This window comes from Aythya ferina (assembly GCF_964211825.1).
Source record: "Aythya ferina genome assembly, chromosome: 22".
Classification (NCBI taxonomy): domain Eukaryota; kingdom Metazoa; phylum Chordata; class Aves; order Anseriformes; family Anatidae; genus Aythya; species Aythya ferina.
In genome coordinates, this window is record NC_140320.1 from 1999767 (window position 1) to 2005766 (window position 6000).

Sequence of the window (6000 nt, forward strand, 5' to 3'; positions counted from 1 at the left end):
CAGGCAGTGGGGTGGTGGAGTGGGGCACGGGCAGCCCCATGGGGCTGGGGTTGCTCTTTCAGCCCCAGCACACGGTGTGCAGAAGAGCTGGGTTGGCAGCGCCTGGAATTGCTGCAATGCAGTTGGGCTTAATCCTGCCTTGGCATGGTGTGCCTGCCTTTACCCGGCATGCCTGTGTACCCTGCTTTATAAATAGAGGAGCAGAATGCAAAAATTAAAAGAGAGGAGCTTTTAAGGCCCATTACATGGTGTCATCATGCAAGAATTTGCAGTGGTGAGGATGACATTGAGCTGCAGGTGCTGCTCTGCCCTGCCCAGCACTGGGATTTCTCCTCGCTCCCATCCCTGCCAGCAGACATCTCGAGGTGGGCTCTGGGGAAGCAGCTGAATGACAGCAGGAAAAGAGGGGAGGGACAGGTTTCCTCCCTTCTGTAGGCAGAACAGGCTGGAGGGAGGGAAAATGTGGAGAAGAAGACATCTGTTAGTGCATAAGCTTTCTGTATTTCACCCAGTCTACTTCTATAGAGCTCCCCCTTGGCCATAAAGAAATCATCACCGAGATGCCAAGCATACCTTCTCCACAAGTATCTCCCACTGATCGTAAAATGAATTTAGGATGATTAGCTTTCCAGATGATAAGTTTAGGGAAGCTTTAATCCACCCATGGAGCAGATCCTGAACTTCGGGTGTTACAGCTGTGCTCTTGTGCCCTGCTTTGCACCAAATTGAGCAAGTGATGCCTGGACTCTTCAGTCCACAAGCAGCTATTCTGGCAGCGAATGTGTCAAATGCCACATGAAAAACACACCAGCCTGCTCGTGCAGTTGATAGTTCCTGAAAAAACAGAGGTTATTTACAATTTCTTGCAACACCCCATTTTCAGCATTCCCAGCTTCAAAGTCCTGGAGTTTGTAACTAAAATACTGAGGGCTTTTTGTGATGTATTTATACAAACATGAACATTGAATCCAAGTGTAAGCCTCTTCCCTTCAATGCATGCAGTGTTGTCCATGCAATGTGTCCTCTCTTCTGGATAAGCATGGAAGAAAAGAAAAGAAAAGAAAAGAAAAGAAAAGAAAAGAAAAGAAAAGAAAAGAAAAGAAAAGAAAAGAAAAGAAAAGAAAAGAAAAGAAAAGAAAAGAAAAGAAAAGAAAAGAAAAGAAAAGAAAAGAAAAGAAAAGAAAAGAGAAGAAAAGAGAAGAAAAGAAAAGAGAAGAAAAGAAAAGAGAAGAAAAGAGAAGAGAAGAGAAGAGAAGAGAAGAGAAGAGAAGAGAAGAAAAGAAAAGAAAAGAAAAGAAAAGAAAAGAAAAGAAAAGAAAAGAAAAGAAAAGAAAAGAAAAGAAAAGAAAAGAAAAGAAAAGAAAAGAAAAGAAAAGAAAAAAGAAAAGAAAAGAAAAGAAAGCCAACAGGTGATACTGTGTAAAGAACTTCAAGAACTTCGATAAATAGCTGGTGGGGGTCCCTTCTCTCTCTCTCTCTCTCTCTCTTTTTCTTTCTTTCTTTCTTTCTTTCTTTCTTTCTTTCTTTCTTTCTTTCTTTCTTTCTTTCTTTATCTCTCTCTCTCTTTCTCTCTCTCTCTTTCTCTCTTTCTCTCTCTCTCTCTTTCTCTCTTTCTCTCTCTCTTTCTCTCTTTCTTTCTCTCTTATTTATTTATTTATTTTTAAGAAGATGGCAAAATGTAGCCTGTTGAGGCAGAAAAAGAAAACCCCCTCATTCTTTTCACCTGTTGCAGTAGCTTCAAATTTTTTCTTAGCTAAAATTACTGGGTTCAAATGCAGCATAGCATGATGCTATATAGAAACCCAGAGACATAGCAGAGTCATATTTTTGGCTGACATAAATCAGCAGGGAGCCATTTATACCCTCTGAGTATCTGGCAGGGGATTAGCTATTTGCTCTCCTGCCCTCCCTGCCAGAGGCTCACCCCACGAAGAAGGAATGGCTTTGACCCGAAGAAGTTGTAAAGAAAGGTTGGGGTTATGCACGTGTGCTACCGCTGGGTCGATGCGGGTGGGAATTTGCAGCAGGGCAGTGCCCGTGGGAGGTGATTTAGCCCTGCTGTCTGCAGAGGGGACGGCACATTTCTTTAGGCACTGGCATGCCGAGGGATGCCCAGGGCCGGATGGCAAAGGTTTCTGCCTGGGCACCATCCCCAGCAGAAGATCTCTGCAACGAAAGGGCAATGTTGGGAGACAATGGGAGCCTTAATTGCAGATAAACACTGGCAAAGTCACATGAATCATTAGCCAATGCATTAAATTGTTACATAAATTTTGGAGAAGAGAAAGAAGAGACTTAGCTGTTGAAATCTGGCATTGACAAAAAAATCTGTTCCCACCTATTATCCTCTGAGGCAGACAAAGGGTGAAGAAAAAGGAAAGAGGAGATAGAAACCACATATAAACATTAATTAATGCTCTCCAGGCTTCTTCTTCTTGGCCATGTTAAACCTTTGATCCCCAGGATTTAAAACAGTGCCTTTCTATTGGTCTCCAGATAATGAGTTTGGAAAGGAGTGCTGCGGGAAAGCCTTCGCCTTCACATCCTCACCCAGCCGGCTGGAGCAGCAGCACGGGCGCTACCAAGATGTTTCTGTTCACCCTCACCATGATTCTTTGTGTCCACCCTGCTTGCTTTCCACCAGCAGTGCATTAAATGAGCATGTAAGGTCAGTCGTGCCATCACTGCCAAAAGGTGGTAATATCACATGATGTATTACCCCAGCTATTCACAAATATCTGAACACTTTTCCAAAATTCACTAGCAGCCAGCTGTTCCTGCTGGCATAATGGCACAGCCTGGAGGGAACGGGTGCCTCGGCTGCGTCCCTGCCACGTGGGCTCGGTGCTGCTGGCAGGGAGGGCTGGGAGGGATTTCTCCTGCAGCGCTTGCTGCTGCTCTTTGGCAGGGGAAATGCTCCTTCGCGTGAACTCTGAGGTTAAGCCACATCATTCCTGAGTGTCACTCAGCGCTTAAAGGTGCTGTCAAGAAGATGACACAAGAATTTGTTAAGAAACTAATGTTTCCCCTCTTCCCCTGCTCTCCCTAAGGGCTTGCAGGCACCCAGGCTGAGGAAGCGCTGACGAGAGGGGAGGACTGCGCACGGCAGCTGCCCCAGGGCCGAGGCAAAGGGGCTGGCTCCATGTGCCCGTGCTGGGTCTGTGTGTCCTTCCTGGGACAGAGGAGCAGGATGCACAAGGCCTGGTCACTTTTTTCTGATGTATCAGTGAACTTTAACCCCATTTATTATTATTTCTGGGATTCCAAGGATCCTTATTCTGAGCGAAGAGTGAGCTTTGCTGTGGGTGACTGTGACCTGGCTGCGCAGCATCGTTGTCCAACCTGAGTCTCTCCATCAAGAAATAGATAATATCCAGATAATACCAGTCTCAAGAGGTATCAAATGGCACATCTGCACAGATGTTTCTCAGAGTCAAATCCACAGGCAGCACTCAGCCCATGACAAGTAGGAGTGAGCCCGAAACACAGCCAGAGAGGGGGTGATGCCCAGCCCGAGAGGGGTCTCCTCTTTCAGGAGCTGAGCTCTCTGTCATTCGCAGAGCAAACCATTCATTTTCTCTGGCGAATAATGATAGTTTAAGGTTAAGATTTATGGCATGGCTGTTAGTTCCTTGATGGTAGATACGCAAGGCTATTTAGCTATTGCCGAAGGTGGAAATCCATAAAGATGATGGAAGAGTCTCTCCCCAGACAGCACAAAAGGTCAATTCATTTTTTTTTCTGAAGATCTCCCCAAGCTGGTGATGCTGTTGGTTTCCCTCTCCCCTTTCCCTTGGCACACGTAGCTTTGTTCCTCCAGTTTTATGTGCATGCAGGAAAGGAGCCACTCTTCTATATTCTGCCCCCATATATTTGTATTTCTCCCCTAATGTCTTACTCAGGTTCAGACCCTCCAGCCTGAGCACTTTTGCCACCACCCTGCTGCCAGCCCCTTGTCAAACCCTTCCTGGGACTCCTTCCCACCCTGCTTGTTTCACCCCACCCTGAATATTTTTGGTGTGTTTTGCATGGTTACTTGTTTAGTTCCTGATTGCACCCTCAAAATAAACAAACATTTCCCATTGGGAAAACAAAGCAAGAGAAAACCCAAATCCTAGCATGTTTGTTGCTGGGTATTTCAGTAGAAAATAATAACGTGGAAGGGGCAATAGTAGTTGGGACTGCATGGGAAACCAAGTCAAAATCTGTCAAAATGGAGTTCTCTGTCAAAACAAAATTTTGGCTGAATTTTCCCCAGGTCACAAGGGAGCCTCAAGCATGGGGTTTGGTGGGCAGGCAGTGCTGGTGCTGGCATGCCCGGACCCTTCTCCTCATCCCACAGCTCCCCGCTGGTGTGGCCCATCTGCAGCCGCCCAGGAGAAGGGCACAGCACCACAATAAACAACAAACAGGGGCGGTGGAGCCAAGCAAAACAGAGGAGGCGAAAGCACTGGTAATTGTTTTGTTTTGGAAAAAGGATTTGAGAGCAGGCAGCGTGTGAGCAGGATGGATCCGTGCTAACACTTGGCACCCCCTGGCACGGTGACGGGGGCGTGCATAGCTCTGGGCCCCCGGCGAGGGCTGTCCCTGCATGCCAGCTGCAATGTTGCTGCTCATTTCTTTCATCGGTGAGGACGCCTGTTGGCTTCCCCAAAACCTCACCTCCCAAAAGACGGGTGGCCTTGAGGAAAGGGGCTTAGCCCATGCTTCAGGCAAACCTGCCCAACATCCATCCAATTTTAGTGAGAATGGGGAGCGCCATGAGAAAAGCAGGGATCCCTGCTGATCTCTTCCCTGGCAGCAGGCAGATGGTGTGGCCAAGCCCTGGACGCCAGCCCCAGCCCGAGTGGTGGGGCCAGAACCTCTGGGTGACCCACCGACTGCACCCCGCTGGGAAACACTCCTTTCCCTGCTACACCAGTGGTTTTTGTGGTTTCAGGCTCAGTTAGTCCATTAAATAATTGGAATTGTGCCATGGATAGGCAAGAGAGAGCAAACTGGGCTTTTTTTTTTTCTTTCTTTTTTTTTTTTTTCCCCATAAGCACTGGGTGTGATGTTGACTTATCTGGGCAGGAACACACCAGCCTGAAGAGCAATGCCATGCCGGGTGTGTGCACTGACAGAGCAGCTGGTGTCTGCACTCTGTCCACCGTCCCCAAACCAAAAATGTCCTGGGCAAAGGGGCCTGGGGACAGCAGCTCAACTTTTCCTGCCCAGTTCTTCGGATATTGCAGTCAGAACATGGCATGGAAGCTGGGAGGGCTTTGAGAAGGTGCAGAAACACTATTGCAACCCCTGGCGAGACCATTTGAAACAGAAATATTTCAGGTTCTGCTCTCAGTTCTCCCATTTTGCAGAGTTCTTTAAAACGAAATGCAAGTAGTATGCACTTAGTGAGGGAAATTAAAAAAAAAATAATAATAATAATTAAAAAAAGAATGGATGGGTAACACCTCATTTGCTTTCAAATCCAAATAATTTGACCTCCCACAGAACACAATCCATAGAATTTTATGTTCAGTGCCTGTGTCAGAAGATGCAATTGTGGCTCTTAACTATTGTACGAGTGATGGATCGTTGCAGGCTTCTGGCCCTGCATTGGCAAAGCAGACACAAGCTCACAGCAGCAGTGAAGGTGAAGCAGGGAAAAATGCCTGAAGCCCTGCTCCAAAAGAAGGTTCTAACACATCACCCGCCCCCTGCCCTGGACTTAGCTTGGGTGCCTGAAGCACTGGTGCAAGAGGAGAGGACACGGCCCCTGCCCAGCTCTCCTTGCTGTGCAGATGGTCTCTCAGCAGACAAGGAATGAGACAAGTAAAGGCAGCAGCTGCCCACGCCGTGTCCCTCTTGCTCCTGAGTTCCTGCCAGGAGTGGGATGGGAAGGAGCTCTTGAATGAGACGAGCAGGCTGTCTCCTTTGCCTCACCGCTTAGCTGTCTGGTGTGGTGGAAATTCATTTTCCTCCCAGCCTTTTGGGAGAATCCTGCTCTTCTGTGTTTTT